Raw genomic sequence first — 26,286 nt, 5'->3', positions numbered from 1 at the left:
TTAAACAATATGTATTAATTAAAACGAAGGGTTCTATGCCGGCTCCGAGCAAACAGTAAGTAGAATGGGGTCACTTGACCATCCAATCTTCTCACCAACAAATCAAGAGTGTCCTATGACAGTTCCCTTGATATAATAAAGAGCTCAATGAAACAAATTGTCACTGGAAAATCTCGGGTCCCTAGAGTCTAATCCTCCAAAGTGTTTCAAGCTCACACAAAAATAGATGGCAGAATTAACTAGTATTCCTGCCTTGATTTGACTTACAATAAATTGAGACCATAACAATCACCAAATCTTTTAAATACCTGTACTGTAGTCCTACCATAGAGAATGATTACTCATGGCTGGTGGTAACTGTCTGTGGTATGCGGCGTTGAAGTTCCAATGGTAGATTCGAGATGGAGTTGAATCTTGATTCAGTAGAGTTGATCCTGGCAAGGTCGCCACTTGTGAAGGCTTACTCAGCCCTGTAATAACTTCAGACAGTATTACCAAGGCTGGCTCCTCCTCAGGAAAATTAATGAATAGAAAAAGAAATAATAACAGACAAACATAAACACTTTATTATATAGAAAATATAAAATATAAAACACTTAAATATGAAATATTAATCCTACATTAAAGAAAATGAAAAATGAAAAATAACTGAATTCAATGCTAATATAAAACTTGGGTGTCTGGTGTTGGTGACACTGCTTGTTGAAATAGTACCCGTTGCCGATGGGGGGGGGGAGGGGTCACAGGTGTTGGTTACAACCCACTGGCTAGTTCTTCATAGTATAGCCTTGAGTATTCTATCCCGATGACAGGAAAGCAGGTTCTTTACCGCTGTAATGATGAGGGGTTACGTCCTGCAATTTCATACAGGTGCACAGGTAATTAAATCCAAAAAGGGGAAGTCTCAGGACGTTAGTCCATCTCCATCAGTTCTACTCGTTGATTGGCAGGTGACCCCCTCTGTCATCCAAGCTGGAAAGATAGACAGGTTACCCACTGCTTAAGAAATCACTCTCTATGATAAGTACAATACCTAAAAGATGTGGTGATTATTACAACAGTCAACTTAGAGCAAGACTGAAAGAACTAAGTTTATTGGTCAAAAGTGAAGCTTTCAACCAATAAATCCACTAGAATACAAGGCAGGCATGTACTTACAGTAGTGCTGGGAGCTGTGAGTCTAGTGATTACTGTTTGGACTGGAGCCCCACACGTCACCTTTCGGGGGGGGGGGAAGAAGGAGGGGAAGGGATAGCGGGAGCTTGACTTACCCTACCTTAACAAGTAGCCGGCAATGAAACTCTTGTTACTATATACTCCCTCGTTACTCCTATCTATTGAACTTTTCCCTCACGAGCCTCACGAGCCTTATTACATCTACTCTTAAAATTATGTATAGATTCTGCCTCCACCACCTTTTTCTCCGGGTCATTAAACCTCCTGGCTACGCTAAAACTGAAAAAAAAATACTTCTTGACATCCCTACGACTCTTCTGTCTCTTTAACTTCCTACTGTGCCCTTGTGTACGCGATTCTCTGTTACTGAATATCGATCCCTCTTCATCTCGTCAAGTTCTCCTAGAATTTTGTATGTTATTATGTCTCCCCTGGTTATACTATGCTCTAATTTAATCAGGTTCAGCACCTGTAATCACACTTCATAATTCATTTCCCTGAACTTCAGGACTAATTTGTCAAACGAACATTCGCCGCAGAGATTATTCGATTAATGTGCGTCTTAGGTAATATCCTCGGCAGACTGCTTCCCCCTTGGTTCTTCTCACTGAATCGCTTTTTCGGTATTCCTTCCCCCTCCTCAATTTTCATAACCTTGTATTTGTTGGGGTTGAATTCCGGTAACAACATCAACGCAGGATACATGAAACACACTATGCTGGATAGTTGAAACTAGCACGCTGAATAGATGAAATTAGCAACGCTGGATAGATGAAACTGAACAGGCTAGACAGCTAAAACTAGCCATATTAGATGAAACTTGCCGTGCTATATTTAAGAACAAATATGTCGTTTTCTGTTGGGTCTTTGGACACGTTGATGTGCAGGGCAATGAACAAGCGGATGATGCTGCGCGGTCAGTAGTACATGATCTTCCTGTTTCCTATAGGGGTATTCCGTTCAGAGATTATTTTCCAATCATCTCTGCGCGTCTTCGCGGTCGTTGGCAACAACGGTGGTCGGACATGCACCCTAACAAATTGCACTCTATTAATTAAACCGCTTTTAGGTTTGTGGCCATCTTTCCTCCATTCCCGTACTCAGGAGACTGCACTCTCCTGTCTCCGCATCGGCCATACTCACCTTACCCATGGGTATCTCATGGAAAGACACCCTATTCCTCTCTGTGAGGTTTGTCGGGTCCCCATTTCAGTTCTTCACTTTCTTGTAGATTGCCCGGTTTACCAACGAGCTCGCAGGATTTACCTCCAACGCCGCCGCTCTGCCACTCTTACTTTATCTTCCCTACTTACGGACGGCCCAGCCTTTGACTTACGATCACTTTTTGACTTTGTCAGCAACTGCTTTACTATATGAACTTTGACACGTAGCCCTTAGCGTCCCTTCCACCCGAAGTTCGAAGTTCTCTGACCTGAGGGTTGGTGAAGATGGGAAGGAAGAGGGAGGGGAGGGCTGGAAAAATGGAAGAGGTTGGGAGGGTGGAGTAGGAGGTGGGGTTGCAGAGGTGAGTGGCCCGTCCACCCTATTTCTCATCTTACCTCTGATCTCCTCTCCACCTAGCTGTTTATAGCCCCAGCACTATTTTCTGCCCCGCAGCGCTGTACGATCCTTGTCGGTTTAGCGCTTTCTTTGATTATAATGATATATTTAAGAAACTAATAACAATGGGGTCATAAAACTAGACTCTATTGCTTAAGTTAATCATACTTCTGCTCTTGGGGTAAAAAAATGTTCTTGACGTGTCAACAACTGACATAAAAATTTAGTCTGGGTTTCAATTTCCCAGTCGAGTTACTCTTGAGAAATCCTTCTCATGTCTGGTTTATGTTGAAAGGTCAGAAGGTGTAGTTCAAGGCTCAGGTTTTCGTCAGATAAAGACAGAATGTAAAACTGTAGCAACAGCCAACAAGTAGTGATAAGTGTCAAGAAAACAAGACTTATTAATACAGATACACGACATATCGTTTACATGTAGTAAAATTTCGCAAGTAAATATAGGAAATAAAATGTCGTGATGAATTGGTAAAACCTGTGATTTTGGCTTAAATAGCAACGCTCTTCTTGCCGAATAAGGCAAGTGAAAATTTATGTATGCAATAATTTCAGGTAAAGTTCGAAAAATGACTAGTGATTTAAGCGTCAGTGGTAGTCCTACTGTACCACAGGGAATTACATGTAGCAGAAAACTTGGAAGTCCTAACCGATTAGGAATTGTGGTGCATTATCCAGGTGTATGGGACAGAGATAGACAAGCAGAGATTTTCCGCTACTCAGGAATACTGAACGTAAAGCTGCTTCTAAATACTTTTTTCTGGTTTCTTTCCCTTCCATGATGTGAGACAGTGTTCCTGTCTCACATCCCATAATGTTTCTGTCTTACATCTCAGTGTTCCTGTCTCAGGGTTTTGGGCAGATAAACAAGAGATCACATGGAAAAAAGTTTCTTATTGCTTATATTGGAATATAGTGTCGGCTAACCTCACCTAACCTAACCTAACCTCGCCTCACCTAACCTTAATCTAACCTCACCTCACCTAACCTTAATCTAACCTCACCTCACCTAACCTTAATCTAACCTCACCTCACCTAACCTTAATCTAACCTCACCTCACCTAACCTTAATCTAACCTCACCTCACCTAACCTTAATCTAACCTCACCTCACCTAACCTTAATCTAACCTCACCTCACCTAACCTAACCTTAATCTAACTTCACCTAGCCTAAAATCTAACCTCACCTAGCCTAAAATCTAACCTAACCAAATCTAACCTAACGTAATCTTAATGTAACCTAATTTGACTTAGCCGAAATTAATCTACTGTAACCTAACCCAACCTAAAGTAACCTAAAGTAACCTAAAGTAACTTATAGTAACCTACCCTTAATTAATCTAATTCGCTCTGAGGCAATTTTGCCTGTGACCGATTTTATACTGTGACTTTATTACGTGTCCATGTGCCACACACGAGTCATTCTCGTTTCTGGTGTGTGTTTGCCTGTTTACCCTACGTATTCTATCACACAGCTCTAACAAGGGATGGCTTGTACACCCGCTGAATGTTGATCTCTAATGTTTAACTTAAATTGTGTTAAGTCCCTAAGAGTTTTTTGTGGTCGGAGTAACAAAAATCATTTTCATCGTGAGCTACACTGAAGAAAACCGAACTTGCAGAAAGTGTTTAGAAGCGGTTATAATTCTGACAACAGACTAGGCCTCTGAGCAGAAGATTTTAAAGAAAAAGCCTTGCCCTTTCCCCTCTTCATATTCAAGAATAAGAACAAACATTAGACTAACGCACCTGTCCGACTCAATCCTTGTATTAACATTCCCATACGGATTTAGTTCTCCATCTATATGCTAATAACATGGAACTATTTCCGGTGTATATGATAAATCTGATTGCCTTTCACATGTCCGTAATTTCCTTCACTATTAATCATCCCGTTTAAAACCCATCTTTAAAGTTGAAACGATTAATACAGAATAATGAGACAGTTATGAAAATGCTGACTGTTTTGTTTTTTTTCAGGAGAATTCCCACACGATACTGGAGACGACTCAAGATTTGCAGGTTATCTTCGAAAAGACCAGTTCTGGTGGCGCCCTCTCCAATTCCTGTTTTCTCAGACCACAGCTCGTCTTTGATAAGGTTTGGATTCATAATTCTCTCTCTCTTTCTCTCTCTCTCTCTCTCTCTCTCTCTCTCTCTCTCTCTCTCTCTCTCTCTCTCTCTCTCTCAATCTATTTATCTCTGTCCTGCTTTTTTATCCTTAACTCATACACCTAGATAATTCACAACAATCCTTAATCTGGATACAGGTAGATAGTTCTAATAAGCAGATAACCTGGGTGTAAATTTGCAAGGACCCTGTTGTCAGTCGGTAACCCATCGGAAGACTTCAGTCAGATGACCAAAAGCTCCAGCTGTGGGTTATCAAATGACTAAGACGCGCATGAGGAAACACTTATCCTGTTTCCTGACAAACCTTACCTAACCTGCTGTCAGTCTTTCCAACGTACTCTCTCTCTCTCTCTCTCTCTCTCTCTCTCTCTCAGCGTGTTAAAGCAATCAGGGTCGAACTGAGGAAGTAGAAGATAGTTGGAACCCAGGCACTAAGAGGTATTTCCCATGACTGACAGGACTGGCAGTACTGTAACAATCACAGGGAGGAACAACACTGTTAAAAATCACCACAACAATAATCCCAGCCTTGCAAAAAAAAACATTTGTATATAAATAATATGGTGGTATGATTTTTTTCGGTTCGAAGCTACAAATCCCGATGCATGAATTTGTATGTGTTGCAACCCTGTTTACATTGTGTTACACCTCTGTACGCATTGTTGTGTTGCATCTCTATGCGCTCTATGCGCATTGTTTATGGTGTTGCATGCCTGTACAAATTGCTCAATGTTTTGCATTTCTGTTACTAGTTCAGGACTCGTGTCATGATTATTTTATATGTAGTTTTTTGTAGCATTAATAATGATAATAATAATTATTATTATTTTAGTAGTTTTATTATTTCTGAAGTTATTATTTCTAGTAATTTTTAGCAGTAATTCTAATAAGTTTGTCTTAATCAATGATTGGCCTATCAAAATGGGTGTTTTAATGCTGGTGAAGGATTTTTGGTCCAAGGATCCTTGGATCAAACCTGATTACCTTAAATTCCTCAGGTGCTGTATTACCCCTACGGGTCTGCCGATTCCCACCTGCCACAGCACTCATCAATAACCCACTTGTCACAACCTTTATAACCCACCAGTCACAGTACTATACAGTTACCCACCTGTCACTGTACTCCTCGTTAGCTCGCCTATCACAGCACTCAACAATAACCCACTTGTCACTGTAATCAGTAACCGACCGGTCACTGTAATCAGTAACTCACCTGTCACAGTAATCAGTAACTCACCTGTCACAGTAATCAGTAACTCACCTGTCACTGTAATCAGTAACCCACCTGTCACAGTAATCAGTAACTCACCTGTCACTGTAATCAGTAACCCACCTGCCATCAATAACCTCTACCCTCTATTAAACCTTTGAACCTGAATTTTTACACTCTAACATTTACCTTTCAGCTGAAATGGATTGTTTCATTTATTACTGCAGGACACATGACTGGCTAATATATCACAAAGCATAATACGTAACCTCCATTTCGACATAAAAGAGTTAATTCAACGGGCGTAATATGTAGCATCTGCTAATTGAGCTACATTATGCTACGTAATTACTCTCATCATTCTTACATAATATCAACATTATTTTGAAAAATTATGATATATTTACAAACAAAACACTCGGCGCTAATTAAATGATGATTGCAAATTATGTGTCTTTATTCAACGTGTACAATGGCGTCTCTCTCTTTTCTATGCATCATTTCCCTTCAAAAGAGAGGAGGGGGGGTTGTGCCTTGGTGCAGGGCTCTTGATCCAGCGAGCTGAAGCTATTCTCCCCCCCCCCTTTATTTCGATAGGACCTGGTTACTTCCTATTCCGGTTTATGACCCCCTACAGGTTCAGCACTTCCAAATAATAATAATAATAATTCCACTAATGATAATTACAAAAACAATATTCATTACTCGACTGCTATAGTTTTTTTTAAATTATATCTTCTTTAAAATGCATGATGAGGACACAATGTTCTGGTAATGGTAAGTTATTAGAAGACTCTTCGCCAGGCATGGATTTTATCAAGTCATACAAAATCAGATAAATCAGAGGGTTGTATGGTGGCTGCAGAGAGGTCGGTGAGGTGTAGTGTTGAGCATAATCTGCGGTGGAGGGACGGTGGATGAGGTAGAGAGTGAAGTCACTTGCAATGAGGCGAGGTCTCAGGTGATGACTATGTAGTATTAGGAAGGATCGACTATGCTAAAGCCTCGGAGATGGTGATAGACCTCGAGTTTTATGAAATGGTGTTGGCAGTCGTGATTACAGCTGATTCCAGGCACAGTTTGCTGCGTCCGTCTGCCTTGTTTTTAAAATAATTTTAATTCTGGAAAATTCATCGAGTGGTTAAAGGTGATACGATGTAAAATGCACACATTGCTAGTGTCGTCTCTCTGGCAAGTATTTCTGTGTTCCTTAATTCTAGTGTTAAATTCTCTGCGTGTTTATCCCAAGTAAAAAGTATCAAACTTTCCGCAAGGAATGATGTAGATCCCGGCATTGGTGTTTGTTACTTTGTCGCCATTTGATTAGGTCCCTAATGTAACTGAAAACTATGTTTACGACTCTAATGTTGGTTTTGGATAAGATGTTGGCAACTGAGCTTTGAGTTCAACACAGAAGCTTTCACAACTATTTACTGAAATGGTGAGAAACCACGCTAGTTATTAGGAAAAGCGACAATTTTAAGAGAAAATGCTTAGACACAGATTTTATTACAACTTCCAACACCATCGTGCTAAATCAGGGATGGTTCCATTTGATCAAACCCTTAGCATTAAAATTGCTAAACGAGATGAGACGTTGAGGATGCTTCTTCGTTTTGGTTCACTCCATTTGCTGGTGTTGCAGAGATGTCGTAGTTTCCTGGCTATTCTAATGCTCTGTTGATTGCTTGTTATGGCAGTCTTATTGAGAATGTGTTGTTCTAGCTGTGGGTTTAAGGGTGAGGCAGCAGCTTCGTAAGGTGTACCCTGTTAGAGAACTATTCTGCTTGTACCAAAAGTTAAGCTACACTCTCCTGACAGGAATATATGAAGCGCCAGAGGGAAGGGGTGTTTCAGGAAGACTTTCTCTTAAAGGTAATCCTCCAAGAAAGAATGGCTGTTAAGCTGTAAGTTTTGGGCTAGAGGTCAAAAATATTCTCTATGTAAAATATCCATAACTCCGCTGTGTCAGACAGGAATATATAAAATGGTACAGTGGACCGACACAATGTGCGAGTTATGGTATTTTATTACAAGCCTTTTCGTCAGCCAGGGATTTTATCAGTTCATGCAGAGACAAGTAAAACATAAGGATAGTGACTGAGGAGAGGTATAGTGAGTCGGGGATCCCTGCGACCATCATTGTAACCGCAACAATCACCTTAGGAAGATTACCGAGGCCAGACTTATCACCAGTGAAGAGGGCCTACTCACACGCTGGGAACGTGATAATGGTATACAATACCGACAGGTTGATAAGAAAGACACATGTGCAACAATTAGTATCTTTATTCTGAAAGCGTTTCGTCTGGAACAATGTCCCAGACGGAAACACTGTTAGAGACTACTAAGCCGAACTCTTCTCCAGGCTGAAGGACTGATCACCTCAATACTACGTCTTCGAGGGTGATGGACTGATTACATCATGTTTACACCTCTAATGCTTCTGGTTCCTCGCTGTATTCGACTGAAGAAGCTTACTGTGTAGGCGAAAGGTTACGGAATAGATACCTAACTGTTGCAAATGTCTTTCTTATCTACTCCAACGCTGACGTCTGCCAAATGCGGTCATTGTAATCGCCAACGCTGTCGCTCACACCTCTGGGAGCTTCATTACTTCGCAAGTTTTGGCTAAATTGATTCTTCCTTCCATCCAGACACTGCGATTAGAAGAGTAGTGGCCCCGTCCCTCTACACCAACCTCACACTCTCTTCACCCTGCATTACCTTGTTTATTCTCATTTTTACTGGATTGCGAAAGCTCTCTCGAAGGAACTAGCTCCTCACTAAATATCCTAATACTTGCTACACGTGTCTCATTGCACATCTATCGGTAACTAAACACATCTTTTAGAGAAAGAGAGAGAGAGAGAGAGTCAGTCAGACCAAGGAAAAAGAGCAGAGAGAGAGAGCAAGCCAGCAAGGAAATGAGAAGGCACATATATTCAGGATATAATATATAGTAGGCCTGGACATTATTGGGCCAAGTAGCCTCAACCACAGGGGTGGACAGTCAGGAACAACCACAATGGTGGACAGGCAGGCAAAACTACAATGGGTGGACAGGCAGGCAAAACTACAATGGGTGGACAGGCAGGCACAACCACAGGGGTAGACAGGCTAGCACAGCAACACAACACAACACACAGGAAGTACAGTACAGCGTTGTCCAGTTTAATTTCGCGCATATGCAAATAGCACTGTAACACCTGCCTGAAATGAACATATACTTCACGCCATGATAAATGGGAGGCGCGAGGTATGCGGTGCAGAATATGTTGGTAATATTCACTGTTGAGAGACCGAGAGAAGGAGAACGATGAGAAAGCAGACGAGAATGACGAGGTCGAGGACGGATTGGACGAGATGAACGAGAACGAGGATGAGGGAGACAAGCAGGACGAGTGTGAGAGGGGGCGGGAAGTTATCTAAGAGGCACATAAGAGGGTAAGAAGTTATGGAAATTGACTTCTAGGGGACGGTATGTACATTCAGACACAAGGAACCTATGACTCAGTGTTAGGTTATAAAGATGGTATGCTTTCTCTCTCTCTCTCTCTCTCTCTCTCTCTCTTCACCCCTACCTTCCCTGTTTCATCTTCACCCTTTCTTTCCCTGTGTCCTCTTCACCCGTGCCATCTTTCTCCTCTCATCATCCATGCTCTCCGTCTCCCTCCTACTTCAGCTCAATGATGCACACGGGTTTAATCTTTCATGAAATACAAGGAAAAATAATAACCTTGTTTTGTCTTTTTTTTTTAGACTGCTCTCGTGTATTTTGTAGTTGCCGTCTTCTTACTGTTGCACAATTCTTCATCTTATATTTTGCAGAAATTTACATTTGCATTTCATATTTCAATATTTTGCGTCTATATGCATATTAAAAAAAATCTTTATCCCTGGTATATCTTTTAATAATCGTGCAAAAAAAAGGACAAGATGGCCACTTTCACACTTCTGTTGATTTTTGGCAGGAATTGAGCCTCTACGAAAACAATATTTGTTATTCTATGATAAGTGTGAATTCACGTAAAATAATCACTTTTTATATATAGTTAATCGATAATACTACTAATAATAAAGTAAACCGGCGGATTACGTCTGGCAGCGTAATGACATATCGAAGTCCTTTACAACGTGCGTATTTCGACGCACGTCGTTTAGGTTGGAGGTCGGACTGACATAAAAATTATCGAGGTAGGTATTGATCCTTCTTCTTGTAATGTAGTGCATATTATAGTGAAAAAAAAGTGTATTAAAAAGCAAAATTCAAAGTGTGACCTGAGGAGAATATTTAACTTACTGTGTTCATGAATATTTTATAATAATAAAAAAATAGGTCATCCCTTCCAAATCCTTATATTCTCTTCCTATAATTTATAATTTCCAAATTATTATTTTTAGGGGGAGGGAGGAGTGGCTTATTAAAACCTTCATTAAAATCCACAAAAAAGATATTAAGTCTGCCCATCCATCTCGTTATATCATTTGTGGCTCTGTCATATTAACAAAGTAAGCTGGATATAAATTATTTTGCTGACATGAAAGCAAATTGTGTGTCAGACACACGTTGCTCTCCAGATATTAAATACACTTTAGTCTGATAGCTTTTTCTGCCGTTTTATCTAAACCACTTGTCAGAGACACTGGCATGAAATTTAAAAGGCTTACCTCATCCACTTTTAAAGACTGCTACAATTATGTTTTCCGTTTATCTGACAAATTTCTCTCATCCATGTTCTAAAAAAATGAGCCACTGGATAAAAAAATCAATCCTCACATTGCAACAAAACCTGAGGTAGTGGTTAATCTGATCCCAGTCCTTGATTTGATATTTCCAGGTGGGGACGTTTAAGTGGCTGGCAGATTTTCTTTGCTTTTCTTCCTCTAGGGATTTGAATTATAACTTGTGAATGCCTTATCCGGCAGGCTTTAAACTTTTCAACGTTGGTGTACTGTAATTAGGAAAACGTTCCTGCAACTATTGGTATATACAGGTACCCTGTGGTTAGTTATATATATAAACCCTTCCTGAGTCTGCACATGAAAAAATTTGAGAACGCCTCTTCTGCTCGGCTTCAAACTTTCAGTACCAGTATATTCTACCTCGAAAAAAATGTTGGGATTCCAATTGATTCGTATAGGTGCCAGTTTGCTAATGTTTCTTTTGAAATGCTGTGGTATTTTCTTCCGTGTATTAACATGAAAATATAACACCCGACACGTTTAGGTTGTGTAGTTGAAAGTCTGTCAGTTAACTAGCATAGTTAATAAATTTGAACTTGTTGGATTGTATGCTACACCTGGAGGCTGCATCTTCTGATTGGCTTGAAACTTTCAGTGATTGTGTGTTTTCCTCAAACTAAAGTTTATACTGCCATTGAGTTGAGAAAGTTTTAATTTGGCAAAATTATTAAGCAAACTGGTTTTAATGTAGTAACTAAGGAATACCTTTTATGATATCCTTGAAATCCTAAATGAAGGGGAATCTTAATGGGAAATTTTTTTTGATTGATCTTGGGCTGTACAGATGCCAGTTTTACTGAAGAAACTGAGCAGTTTTAAACAAGAATTAGTCATGTAGTAACTTACAGATGCCTCCACCGTTCGGATTCAAACTTTCAGCACTGATGTACAGTATCTTAGAAGAGACTTTGAACTGTTATTGCATTATGTAGCTTATAAATTTGCAAAATTTTCCTTCACTCTCTCAGGTGTTCTTGCTTGGTAACTGTCAGAATAATTTCAATATCCTCAACATTATGGAACTCTGCCTAAAATATTTACAAATAATTTCTCTCCAATATTTGATATTAGTTTACATCTCTGTAATAATATTTTAAGTCGACATACTTCCCAATGTTTTCCTCTAAAATTTCACTTATACATTCTCGTCTCTTCTCATGTGTCATGATAACAAAAGATGTTGACTCTAGTAGTCTAGAATCTCTCTTGTTAGATGGGTTAACAGCATATGTATGTGTCTTCTAGTAAGTGTTATATCTAGCTTTAGTAAATTTCCTGTCCTCACTGTAGTTTCCACTTTTATTATGTTGATACGTCCCGTCAGGGGAGGTTCCTCGACGCTGATGAGGGGCTCTTGATCTAGGGAATTGGATCTGTGCTCCAGTTCCCTGAATTGAGTCTGAATACCTTCCATTCTCCCCCCCCCCACATGCGCTGTATAATCCTACGGGTTTAGCACTCCCCCATGATTATAATAATATATTGATACGTAACTAATCCTAACATCAATGAAGAAATATAACCGAGAACGGTTTTCCAGCACACTGAATTCGCAGGCTTAGAACAGTTATCCTATATCATCTGTTTTCCAAGCTTAGTTTCTGAGGTATACTACCACCGGTAACTTTCAACTAACACCAAGGTACCTATTTAATGCTAGAGGAAAAGCGCCGGTAATCACCTTTGGTCCCTAATTATTAGCATAGTCGTTCTCCTATTGTCATCCTGCCCATGTGTGGGGGGTCGGGTGGGGGGGGGGATTAATGGGCGTGCTCGCGCGTGCACACGAATATATTGATACGAAGTCGATCACTTTTAAAGCTACATGTACACATTTGTCGGTCAATTCGTGCTCCATTTTAGTTTAGGTTTAATCCTCACGCATGTCTGACATCTCAGTGAATGACCACGTACATGAGATATTTACGTCCCATGACAACTAGAGGGTATTGATGGTGGAGGTATTTATGGTGGTGGGGCAGCGGCTGGCAGGTTGGGGGCATGATACAGAAGTCAGGTTCTGATATATGATCCACCAACTCAAGGTGAAATATTTTTACATGATTGTTGTGTTGTTAGTGTCAGGGTAACGTGACTATAAAAAAAATCGGGCCAACAGTGGTTAGAGCATCGTGAATTTTGCCTTGCGTCCCACGAGACGGGCTAAAATAACACGGGTTTGATCCCCGGCTAGTCGTAGTGTGTTATATATATATTATATATATATATATATATATATATATATATATATATATATATATATATATATATATATATATATATATATATATATAAAATGTGTGTGTGTGTAGATGAATGGTTCAGAGAACCGACATGTTGATAAATTAGACACATGTGCAACTCTTGGGTATCTTTATTCAGGAAACGTTTCGCCACACAGTGGCTTCATCAGTCCATACGTAGGAGAAACTTGAAGAACAGGAGGAGAATGAGGTAATCAATCCCTCAACCTTGAGTCGATGTGTTCAGTCCATCAGTCTTGAATAGAATACGGCATATCCGCGGAGAAGCAGCTTATAAACCGTATGGCAGGAGAGGTGCAGCAGTCATAGGTCGTGTCACATTTGTTCAATGTGGAAGTAGGTCGTGCCCAAGAATTAGGCAAGCGAAGAATTCCTAAGTATTAAGATCCCAAGAAGTTGCAGTGTCTGACAGGTTTGTAGATGAATGGTTCAGAGAACCGACATGTTGATAAATTAGACACATGTGCAACTCTTGGGTATCTTTATCACATTGAACAAATGTGACACGACCTATGACTGCTGCACCTCTCCTGCCATACGGTTTATAAGCTGCTTCTCCGCTGATATGCCGTATTCTATTCAAGATTGATGGACTGAACACGTCGACTCAAGGTTGAGGGACTGATTACCTCATTCTCCTCCTGTTCTTCAAGTTTCTCCTACGTATGGACTGATGAAGCCACTGTGTGGCGAAACGTTTCCTCAATAAAGATACCCAAGAGTTGCACATGTGTCTAATTTATCATATATATATATATATATATATATATATATATATATATGTCGTGCCGAATATGTAAAACTGGTCAATTAGCAAGAACTCATTTAAAATTAAGTCCTTTCTAAAATTTTCTCTTATACGTTTAAAGGTATATTTTTTTCATTAATGTTAATGTAAAAATTTTTAATTTTGCTCCAAAAGAATCTTAGAAAACTTACCTAACCTTATTATAACAAGAACAATTTATTTTAGCCTAACCCAACTAAATATATTTTAGATTTGTTTACAATAATTTAATACTAAACAAACACAGTGAAATATATTTTTTTCCTTAGGTTCAGAATGATTTTAGCGAAATTATTGCATACACAAATTTTCACTTGTCCTATATGGCAAGATGAGCGTTGCTATTTAAGCCAAGATCGCAAGTTCTGCCTATTCGGCACGACATATATATATATATATATATATATATATATATATATATATATATATATATATATATATATATATATATATATATAAAGCAAGTTCTGAGGACCTACCACACCATGAGGTTGTACAGATCTTATGGCAGTGTGTTCCCCACTACCCGGCCCACAGCCATACGACTAGGTGGTCCATGATTGGTGGTTGTCGTGACTGTGGTTAGCGTGACTATTGTGGCCGGCGTGCCGCACCGCCGTCCAAGGACTTATGCCGCAGTGTCCATCGTTGACAAATTGCTATTATTTACTAATGATGTATGGTTCAGTAACATACAGTGGTACGATCTGTGATGTTAAGTAAACAGACAGCACTCTAAGAGAAATGACAGTGATGTCTAAATAATACACGCGGTGTCTAAATGATACACACGGTGTCTAAATGATACACACGGTGTCTAAATAATACGGTGACATTATGTAACTCGCAAGTCACTTTGTAAGTAACTGTTTAACAGATAAAGTGTATGCAGTAATTTGCTGGTAATGTTGAAAAGGTGGATAGTTCCATGAAAAATGAGGTCATAGTCTTTCTAGGTTCCTGGTGATCACCAACAGTCTGGCGAGTCAGAAACCAGAAGACGATTAGCAGACGGAGAATGAAGCCTCCACCACTCCTTGCGTTATAATGATCCACACTAATGTAATCTCAGCAGGCAGGTGACTTGATTCTGATGAAGGGCTCTTGTTCCAAGGAACTAAAGCTATCCGCACCTTCCATGGAACGTATATAATTGCCTACCATGATAAAGTGTAAGGGTTTCAATCTCAGTGTACTGATGTACACAGGGAAGTACAGTACTCCTCTCGGTGTACAGACCTTAAAAATACAGTACTGGCCTATGCATGGATATTTAGCATTTGGCCTTAGGCCTATGGAGTTTTTATTTGAGTGTTTTATTTGAGTGGTCTTGACGGCTAGGCCTGGTGAGATCTGAACGATCAGGTCTGATGTGGTCTTGACTATGTCTATATGGTCATGATTGTATCTGCGAGGCCATTAATACCAGATTTGTGTGGTATTGAACAACACATCATTGAGGTCTTGACGATCCGTTGTGTTTATGTGTATGGTCTTAATCACTGTCTGGTCCTAACGATCATGTACTCACCTAATTGTGGTTGCACGGGTCGAGTCATAGATTCTGGCGCCGTCTGTCTGTGAGTGGTCTTCACGACCAGCTGTGTGCAGTGTTAGTTACTATGTAAGTGATCTTAACCGACTGAATGCAGTTTTAATTAAACACGGTTTGCTGTCTTAACGATGAGGTCTTATGGTCTTGACGGTCAGGTGTATATGGTCTTGGCGATCCCTCCCTTCCTCCTTACAACCCTCCCTCCCTCCATCTCTAACATAATCCCTTCCTCCTCCTTTCCCTCTCCTCTAGCCTGACCCATCTCTCCCTCCCTGCTTCCCTCTCTAACTTCACCCATCCCTCCCTCCAACCGCCTCCACCCGTTCCCTCCCCTTCATTATCACCGGTCCCTCCTCCTACCAGAACCCCACCCTCCCCAATCACACCTCATAGACGGACACCGGCAATTTACCTGCATTTACCTGAGTCTCGTAATTGAAATCTTGCATGCCTGGCGCCGCTACGCTCCGCCCATGAACGTGGTGGCAACCTCCGTCGAACCTCCACGGGAAATTAGCCTCCATTTCTCTCTTTTACTTTTTTTTCTCTTCGACCCCCTCCAGGTATAATTGAATTAGCTTGTATAAATACAGTGGAAGTGTCGTTTGTTAGGGCAAGGCGATTCCCGGTCGATTTCGACTGCCTACGACTTGGCAATTACGAACGATTCAAAGGGAATGTATGATGATTCTGCAGCGAATACAAGGTTATTTACGAGCGTATGTCATACGAGAGAAGGCAGTGCTGAGGGGACATCGACCTTGTTACAGGGGCCTGGAAGGGTGAGAGTGCCGCAGCAACGAGGCACTTAGTGTTGACGGTCAGTATGTTGGATGAGTGGGTTTTGGCTGTCCAGGAGTGAAACGCAATCCTGACAATTCTGGCAGCCTGGCCCCTTGATGTGTAGCTGTAATTGTCTTCGTTTTCAAGGGAAGTGACTCAGTGCTCCGCAAGGGATCTCGGTTCTACCTCCCACCCTCCTCGGATCAAACCTGGTTACATGCTCTTCCCCAGACGTGTGATGTTCGCTTAAAATGAAAGGGATGGCTGGGTGGGCCTTACACACATGCTGCTGAACCACGTGCTACTGCACGTGGTTCAGCAGCACGTGGTTCAACAGTACGTGGTTCAGCAGCACGTGGTTCAGCAGCACGTGGTTCAGCAGCACGTGGTTCAACAGCACGTGGTTCAACAGCCCGTGGTTCAACAGCACGTGGGGAGCTTGGTTCTCCTCTTGCTAAAGTCAACATCACTGTGAGATTATATTAGGTCCATTGAAAATTCTCTTCATGGAAGACGCCTTGAGATCCTGCCAAGAGGTACCTTAGAAATGGATGGAGTATGGGGATAGACGGAGTATATCCGACAGAATATATATATATATATATATATATATATATATATATATATATATATATATATATATATATATATATATATATATATACATATATTATTATCACACCGGCCGATTCCCACCAAGGCAGGGTGGCCCGAAAAAGAGAAACTTTCACCATCATTCACTCCATCACTGTCTTGCCAGAAGGGTGCTTTACACTACAGTTTTTAAACTGCAACATTAACACCCCTCCTTCAGAGTGCACGCACTGTACTTCCCATCTCTAGGACTCAAGTCCGGCCTGCCGGTTTCCCTGAACCCCTTCATAAATGTTACTTTGCTCACACTCCAACAGCACGTCAAGTATTAAAAACCATTCGTCTCCATTCACTCCTATCAAACACGCTCACGCACGCCTGCTGGAAGTCCAAGCCCCTCGCACACAAAACCTCCTTTACCCCCTCCCTCCAACCTTTCCTAGGCCGACCCCTACCCTGCCTTCCTTCCACTACAGACTGATACACTCTTGAAGTCATTCTGTCTCGCTCCATTCTCTCTACATGTCCGAACCACCTCAACAACCCTTCCTCAGCCCTCTGTACAACAGTTTTGGTAATCCCGCACCTCCTCCTAACTTCCAAACTACGAATTCTCTGCATTATATTCACACCACACATTGCCCTCAGACATGACATCTCCACTGCCTTGTATATATAAATATAGAGATATATATATATATATATATATATATATATATATATATATATATATATATATTTCCTGTAGTTGTTTAGATCGCGCAGAAATGAACTGTAATGTGTACGTGAGGATAACGCTAAAGAAGTACTGGAGGAAGAGAGAGACTACCACTGTTATACAGCAGACCTGGTCGTCACGACCACAGGACCAGTGGTACAGGTCCATGACCCGTGATGAATATATGTAGTTTGGACCGCGATTCTTCTCTGCTGAACCTTCAAAGAAGAGACTTGATACTGGTGAAGGGCTCTTGATCCAAAGAATTTGCGCTGCCTTCCTCTTCCTCGTATCCAGCCTCATTATTTCCCATTCCTCTGTTAGTATAATCCTCTTCCTCAGTCCTCAACGCTGCCTTACCTTTGTGATGTCCAAATTTTGATGTCCACTTTAATTCTCTCTATAATTTCAATAGATATGAGATATATAATTAGTTACAGACCAAACTATAATTGTCATGTCCAGACTGGAAGTAAATGTTTTTGTTTTCAGCATTTTATATTCATATGAAAACAAAGCCTATTAAACATTTTGCACTCTGGAAGGATTGTTGATCATTTCTTTCTGCCAAACTTCTTACATTCAGTACACATCACTAAATACTAAAGACGGAGTAAAACAACTAAAGCTAAACCACGGTTATAAAATTTCTCACATGTGTTTAATTGTTTCCATTCCGGTCATATTTTTTGCCTTATTCGGGAGGCTTAGTGTGAGACCGGGCAGCGGGGGCGATGACTCCACGAACCGTTGTTGTGTGTGTGTGTGTGTGTGTGTGTGTGCGTGCGCCTGGCAACGCACCTGGGGGCTCTCCTATAAACGTCAAGCATGGCCGCCCAGCCACGCGCATTTCAACAATGCAACTTCTGCAGTTTGTTAATGTCTTCCCCCCCTCTCCATCCACTTCTCCCTTCTCATCCCCCACACTTAGCCCTCCTCTCTCTCCCATCAATCATGCACACAAATTCGGCCTTTCAACAGTCTGTGCACCTTTTGTTGCCCGTTTCGCCTCTTCTCCCTCATCAGGAGCCAGCATTTGGTGTAAAAGGAGTCTTGTTTGCCAATCGTAGCGGCGTATTTAGCAGGCGTAGTGGCGTATTTGCAGAACGTAGCAGGTGGACGGTTTGCCGACCCAGACCAAAATGAAACTCTTCCGGTGACGAAATACTTCAGTGGTCGGCGAATTTGAACCATTTGCGATGGGCGACCCTCCATGGAGGTTAGCGGTGCCTTGATGCTGGTGATGGGCTCTTGATCCAAGATATTTGGGTTTCAGCACCGAAAAGTTGATGAATAAGACACAGGTAGGCTACAACACTTAGGTTCTTTTATTACGAAGACATCAAGGTTAGGTTTTTTCAGGAAACAGGACAAGTGTTTCTTGACGTGGGTGTTAAGTCATATGATGACCCATAGCTGGAGATTTTGGTCATCTGACAGAGGCCTTCCACTGGCTTACCCATTCACCCCTTTAAAAATTAAAGTAATATCTGAGGTGATGCAAATATCTTATTCAGCAAGAAATTTGAACTATTCTCTACTTCACTGAACCAAACTTCATGCAACCTACAGGTTTAACGTTTCCCTATGTATATAATAGTAGTAATAATAATTATCTCTGAACTATAACATGCGTCCCTAATTTTCGACATATTTTTTCTTAGGCTGAGATGGTATCCTACTTCATATATTTCGAAACTGGATAGTACACCTAACAGTCGACTAGCACACAGGTACCTGTTTACTTTTAAATGGACAACGTCAACGGGAGTCAGGAAACGAGGCCCTGAATATTGGCGTACCATAAAATGGAACCCTGAACTTAATGGTTGTATAAATTCCAGCCGATATTTTGGTACGTAGATTAATATCTTGAAAAAAAAAGTTCTTGTTTTAAAGCCAGTTTGTTTGGTACTTGATTTCAAGACTAAGACAAAAATGCGTTCTATATATTTATGTATAATTTCTGTCTACAGACGCAGTAATGACATGATAATGACGCCGTAATGATATGGAAAAACCATGTTAAAATGCACAGTAATGACTTGTTAATGAGAATTTAACGACATAATGATTCATTAATGACATGGTAATGGGGCAGTAATGACTTGATAATGATTCATTAGTGACATGGTAATGCAGCAGTAATGACGTGATGAGCCATTAATGACTTGGTGATAGGAAGTATTGTCATGGTAATGACATTAGTAACATGGTAATGATATAGTAATGATGTGATAATCAGTAAGCAATGAACGGCCCGAGAATACCATTATTTGGTACAATATTGAATCTTGTCGAAGCGGCCCTAGAATTTCCAGCACCATTTCCCCACCAGGCCCACTTCCTTTCTAGTTTCAGTCCCCTCTTCAGTCACTGAGCTTCTCCAGTTCCAGCCCCCGTCCCTCCATCCCTCTCCTCACACCTCTCCAGCCTGAGCCCCCTTTCCTAGCCCCTACCTCTAACTTCAATCACACAACCCAGCTCAGGAAGTACCAGCTTCATTAGAAGCGTAGAAAAAAAATTATAGTTCCTTCCCCCAAAACTACAATTTACTGAAAGACATTTTATGGATCGTACAGCTTTCGATGATCGGTTTTAACAATGTCGGTTTTAGTGTGCTATTGTAGCCTGAAAATACCGATTTTAAGCATAGTATTGTAGAGTGAATACCGTATTTAAACGCATTATTGTAGTTTTTGTATGTGTGCGTGTCTACTCTGACAAGAAAATCGTTTTTTAAAGAGCTCATTTCGCATTCCGTTTTCTCTTTTAATTGATGCTTTGTACATAATTACACATGTCACTGAATACATACGTACAAGCCTATCACTATCGTGTCTTTTGTCCAGAGTCGGTCAAACCAGCCGAAGTCTCCTAAAAACAGACCTTACTCGAAAATAAATCTTATGCAGTCTTAAAACTGCCGCCTGGGAGAAGTAATTTAACCTCAAGGTAAGCACTCTCGAAGTGCACATTCCAAACCTGTCCTCCCTCAAGCACGTGAAAATAACATCAGCGTTGTATACAAATCCGGTAAAGGAATTCACCTTGGAACGTTGGACTAATGGATCATTCAAAATGCTTTACAGATTTGCACGCAAGATGAATCCCCGAGTACACAGCGTCAGAGTGGAACCTTCACTTTAGCCATAGGCGCACACAGACGCAAAGTTAAGAGGTTCCTCACAAGCCTGGATCTGAAGCTCAAAGGGTAAGAGCTACAGCAGCGAGAGGCAGTAGAATTAGACAACTCGAAACACGAGCAACGTTGACCAAGGGATATTATCATTCAGTTTGTCCTTCAATAGCTCATCCCCCTAATTCACATAAGTATTACATAGGCTAAGAACGTCAAACGTGTGATTGTGACACTGTAATGAAAATGTCTTGTAGACCTTTCGGTAAGTCCGAGGATACAGAGAAACGCCAACAAGTGTGTAAGAAAGATCGTAATTTGTCTTTCAACCTGTTTTCTGTTCTCACTTCAAAAGTTTCTCTCGCCTTTTGTACATTAATTCATTTACTGATATTATGGAATGTGATAGTCGTTGATTTTACATAAAAATATCACATTAATCGAAACGAATATAGCCTAAATAATACATATCGAGAAATTAGCTTAAAATCGTATGCAAGAAATTGATGTTTGCTCTTGAAGAACAGATTGTAGTCACCTGGCAACATATTATTAAAATTATTATTATTATTATTATTATTATTATTATTATTATTATTATTATTATTATTATTACTATTATTATTTTAAAAAAAGAAGCGCTAATACTACAAGGGTCATACAGAGCCCCGGCAACATAGCTGAGTGCCTACACTGACATCTTCCTTGTCGAAGTTCATAGGTTCGAACCTAAAGCGTTAAAAGCCTATCAACAGAACGGGCATTTACGTAAACACTATGGTTCGACGAATTCTGCCCGAGCTAATGAACTATAAAAATTTATTATTTATTTTACGTTAGGTCAGATTAACGTAATTAACCTATTTTTACATGTAATTAACCACCACTAGTAAATAAACACTTTTGTCAACACCGGGCATGTTTCTTAGAGCACTGGTAATCTCATGTACACTTTTTAAGCTGGAAGATGGGCTGGATCACGACATAGGAAATATTCTAGAACACTGGTATCCTGATCCTGCAGGGATCAGGATAAGTTGAGAGATGGATTGGTAAGCCACTGAGTGAATTATCACATGACTCAGACAAGTTTCAGGAGAAAGGGGACCATTTCTCTTGACAAAATACGACCAAAATGAATGAAAAAGTCGTGAGAATCACCGCTACAGTACAGGGATAACTAAGTGAAGCGAGATAGGAGACGATATATTGAAATATAACTCCCTTCACAGTTTCGGATGTAAACATGACAAAACTAATCGAAGTCGATCGAAAGAGACGAGCGCAGAAACCAGAGCTCAAAAAGCTGCTCGCTCGACTAGGTAATTACAAATAAAGGAAGATACCAGCAGTGGTCACCTCATTCCGTAAGTGAAGTCAGACCTAACACATGGGAGAAGCCATGGTGGCAAAGGAAACAAGTAGACTGTTATGGGGCCATTGTATTGGTAATTATGTCATAGCCCAGCCAGTCCGTCTGCTCGCCTGCTAGGCGAGCAGACGGACACGTGACCCCCGTTCAAACGGGGGTCACGTGTCTAAGGCTTGGTCAGAGAGCCTGCCTATAAGTATGATTATTTACATTATATAATACACAAGCATTACTTTGCTGACACCTTGACGTCGGTGTACAGGGTCTTGATCCAAAAATTAGACCCTGACTTTCACACCCTTAGATCGAAACTGACTTGTTCACAAATACCCCCCCACCCCACCATCCCAGGCAATGTACGGCGCCTAAAATAATGAGATTCGTAGTTGATGGTTGGAAGTATTAATTAAACTTTCTTGAAAGTGATTGTCCAAAACCGTCCTGACCGCTCTTGATTAGGGCAACTTATATCACGAAACCTTTTGTTGATATGCGCCTCTTGTGTCAATAGAAAAGTTAGACCACCCGAGCCCGTTTTCCATTCTTTCTTTTTTTATTCTTTACATTTTTTCTTTCTTATATATATCACAGATAAAAACATTGTATATATATATACAATATGTGATAAAGATTTTTTTTTCCTTCCCAGTTTATTCGTTTTAATTTCCCCCAGACTGCTCAAGCAGTCTCTACTCAAGATCACAATTGCTTAGGAAGTTACTAGTCGAAGTCAGAGCTGCTAAAGAAGTCACTGGTTAAGGTCAAAATGGCTTTAGAAGTCACTGGTCAAAGTTGCTTTAGAATTCACAAATCAAAGTTACTCGAGAACTCGCTAGTCAAGGTGAAAGGTGCTCAAAAACTCACTAATTGAGGTCAAAGTGGCTCAAGAAATTATTAAGCTCATAGTTGCTCAAGAAATCACCGATCAGTGCTGTTCAGCAAGTCGCTAGTCGAGGTTAAAGTTGCTTAAGAAATCACTGGTTAAGGTCAGAGTTGCTCCAGTAGTCTGATCTCAGGAAGACTCATATTCATGTATTTTACAAGATCTTCGAGGTGTACCTGTCGGTTGCCTCTTTACAATATTGATAACAACGACTACAAAACCATGTAGCAACTCTTGCAGTGTATGCAGGCTTGCAGTATTGAAAGTCGATGTGTATTCATCAAGTTGCGGTTGCGGGGTTCGAGTCTCGGCTCTTGGTCCCCACCTCTTGACTTCTCAAGCCATTCAAGGGAAGGGACGGGTGTCTTGATCAATGGATTTGGAGATATCCTTCCCTTTCTTGGATCAGTCTCGATTACCTCCCCATTTCCCAGGCGTTGTATGACACTAACGAGTAACTAATAATAATTAATAATAATAATAATAATCGACGCAGGAATAATACACACTGTTTTTATGTATAATATTTGCCACTAAAACTCAGCACTAAAACATGCGGTTTTATATGAACCAACATGTTTGACCTTAATCACAACATTGACAGCAAGATGTCAGGCCTGCAATATTTACATCATGCACTCTCGAGATTACCTTCGTTGCGTTGCAACGTTAATATCAACATTAGGTCGTGCATGCAACATTCAGCTTTATCAACTTTTTGCCAGATTGACCCTAACCGCGTTTACAATATTCATATAATGGCCTCTTTTTTTTTCCCTGCACTTGCAATATGCTCAAGCAAGCCTCTTGCCACCTGTTTGTTGATTGAATATTGCATGTTGTGGTATCAGAGTGACAAGAGATGGGAGTTTTGCCGCGGCCTGGTCACGGAGCGGGCCGCGGGGGGCGTTGACCCCCGGAATCCCCTCCAGGTATACTCCAGGTATTTCCTCACCGCATACGTCACACAAAGCCACCTGCCTGCAGGTGCTCCTGCACCTCTGTCACACACAACCCGCGCATAGGAGAGAGGATCTTACGACGACGTTTCGGGCCGACTTGGACCATTTATTGTTCCAGTCACGGTATTGTGCCTTTTTTTTTTACCTCTGTATCACTTGTGGCGTGCAGCTGACCGTGGAACATATTTTAGTTATTATCCCATGGCTTAGGAGTTTTTATATCAAAATCGTAATTTTTGTAATTACCGGGATACCTGTTGGGACCCCGGGGAAAGTTTAGTAGGGTCTTCGCGTGTTTAATGAATTGGTATATACATTTTTTTTAATGAGGACTCTTTTAATTTGTTGTAATGATATTCATTTTTTCTTGTGGGCTTGTTATTGCTAATCATTTTTATTTTTGAAAGATGATTTTGTCTGTACGGTGTATGGTGTTTGTGTGTATGATTATACATTTTTAGTGTCAGGTTGGTGGTTTGACATCATGAAATAAGAACGTCTCCTGCCACAGGTTTTAGTCAGCTGATGAGCCGCTTGTTCAGCAACTACTGACATGCCGGATGCTGGCGCTACGAGGCTAGCTTTTCCACCATGTTTAAAAAAGCAAAGGATCACATTTTACTGACCTAGTGTCAAAGGTGTTGAATGACCTCTGTAACTCTTTCAACCTCCTTCCTCCCCTACCTCACCCAGGGCTTGTTCAATGTGTTTTTCTTCACATTTTTATTCGGGGTGACATTGTTTTTCTATTCGCCCTCTTGTACACACACACTCGTACAAGTGCACACTCCGTGTCTTAATATATGTATATATACATACTCTACGTGTACGGGGTCAGGAGCTGAGACTCGACCATTGTATAGATGAGTACATGCCATGCCTTATGCTTGAACTTATCAAGGTGCCAGATCAACCAGGCTGCGTTGGATATGGGGGTCAGCGGCCCACAAGTTACAACATCCTGGTTGACCACGCAAGCACCAGACAAGCCTGGCCCATGGCCGGGCTCCAGGAGTAGAAAAACTCTCGGAACTCATCAAAGGAGAGAAACCACTCTGATAAACAAAAACAATTAAACAGGTTAAAAAAAATGGAGATCTGTGTATTTCGACTACCGTCTGAGACACTTCAGAAGATGAACGAACCCCTAAATCTACAGATTTAGCTGTAAATGCTTTCTCTTGTGGCCTCGATAATTGATCCTGACGCTTTTGTCGAAGCTTGTATACATACGCATGCTAGGATTACGCACATCTTATACATGAATACATGAGCATTCTAGTAAATATACCTTATTCATGTACACATATGTATTCTGAATAAGCACCATTTACTTTATGCATAAGCATATAAGCACTCATCCAGTACGCATAACTCAAACATGTATACATACTTCCCGAACATACGCCTAATACTTGTATATATACGTATGTATATGTCTAACCTAAGTCAGTTCTAGTGTATAATTAAGCCATAATTAAACCCTCTTCTCTCCCTACCCCTCCCTTTCTCTTCCTCTCCCTGTCCCTTCTTTTCTGTCTTCTCCCTTCTCTCCCTTGTCCTTTCTTGTTCTTTATTTTTCTCCCTGCACTTCTCTTCATCATTCTTCTTTTACTTAATCCTCCTTTGCTGTCCCATCTCTTTCTTTCCTTTCCTTTCTTGCTTATCCATCCTATCCGTTTCATCTCTCTGTCTCCCCTTCCCTTTCTTCCCCCTCCCTCTCCAGTGAAATGTTTGGGGCAGCTGGTAGGTGTGGCGTGGGCTGTGGATCCCTCAGGGTGGTGATGCGTCATTCACACGGGCGGTGGTGCGTTATTCACACGGGCCGTGGTACGTCTTTCATACGGGTCGTGATGTCAGCATAGGGATCAGCAACTATGCTGACAGTGATGCGTCATTCATACGGCCTCGCACGGGCGATGATGCGACATTCGCCGGGTTCACTATACCGATGAGCCTTTTCCTTATGTTCTGAACCATTGAATTGTGTCGCTTCCCGTCCTGACATAGGTCTACAAGGTTCGCGGGAGTGTCTAGTGTTGTTCCCGGGGTGTCTGGAGGTCGTTCATCGTCATCCGATGTCGTACTCACATGTTCAGGATTGCTACTGGCATTCCGGGATCAATCTTTGGAGTCGTTTTTGAGCGCCTTGGTTTATTCTTGGGTGCCTTGAGTCTTTTCTAAGAGTAGTCTCTAAGGTTTAAGGTGTTTGGCGTGGATAAGAATGTCTACGTAGTAACTTGTAATGTAAACAGACTTACCGATGTACTAGCCAGGCTTAGACTTGGTTATAAGTACTCCTGGCAGTTTAGCAGACACATAGATGATCAAACTAAATGCAAAGTATGTGGTTAGAGCTTTGGTCATTTCTTCAACACTGTTTCACTGTCCA

At 40.9% G+C, this 26,286-nt stretch overlaps 1 long non-coding RNA gene across 3 annotated transcripts in view; it reads left to right on the top strand.

Moving 5' to 3' along the window:
* Positions 1-26,286, top strand: part of LOC128699099 (uncharacterized) — a 223,367-nt gene that overhangs the window by 63,909 nt on the left and 133,172 nt on the right. For all 3 annotated transcript variants that reach the window (XR_008408543.2, XR_008408544.2, XR_008408542.2), the window contains exon 2: positions 4,729-4,848. This is a non-coding gene — a long non-coding RNA (uncharacterized lncRNA). The remainder of the gene's footprint in view (positions 1-4,728; positions 4,849-26,286) is intronic.

The sequence above is a fragment of the Cherax quadricarinatus genome, chromosome 54 (assembly GCF_038502225.1).
Source record: "Cherax quadricarinatus isolate ZL_2023a chromosome 54, ASM3850222v1, whole genome shotgun sequence".
Taxonomy (NCBI): Eukaryota; Metazoa; Arthropoda; class Malacostraca; order Decapoda; family Parastacidae; genus Cherax; species Cherax quadricarinatus.
Note: the sequence above shows the minus strand (reverse complement) of the source record. Positions and strands in the feature narration are given on the sequence as shown.